This window comes from Penaeus monodon, chromosome 32 (assembly GCF_015228065.2).
Source record: "Penaeus monodon isolate SGIC_2016 chromosome 32, NSTDA_Pmon_1, whole genome shotgun sequence".
In the NCBI taxonomy this organism is placed as follows: Eukaryota; Metazoa; Arthropoda; class Malacostraca; order Decapoda; family Penaeidae; genus Penaeus; species Penaeus monodon.
Window position 1 is genome coordinate 5,974,681 of NC_051417.1, and position 505 is coordinate 5,975,185.

Here is a 505-nt window from a genome sequence, read left to right on the forward strand (position 1 = left end):
TTTGTAGGGCGACACTTTCAAAACCATTCAACAGCCTGGCATAGAAATCTTTACCTCTCTACAAACAACTATCCATAGCGAGGGGAAAGTTATACCCTGCTACGTGAAAGGAGCCGCATGACCCAGCCAAGGCCACGGAGGCAGAGAGGAAAGGGAGAGAAAACGTTTGGAAAGACGGAGAAAACGTTTTTGAGGTGTGGGTGAAAACAGACAATGCGCTTTCCCTTTCACTCTCTCATTTTTGGGTTTGTTATTGTTCCCGTTTTCTCTCAGCTTCCCTTTCTCTGACTTTCACGTTTTTTTTTTTAGCCCTTCTTATGCTTCCAAAAGTTTCTCTAAATATTTATCTCGAAAACGGATTTGTGTTTTTGAGGGTTCAAGTAACGTCATGTGTTATTCATAGGGAGGGATCATAAAATATCGCGTATATCACTGAAATTAACATTAAACAAATGGAAATACCTAAACATAAATGCAAAATGAAAGTGTAAAAATTAATAAAAGC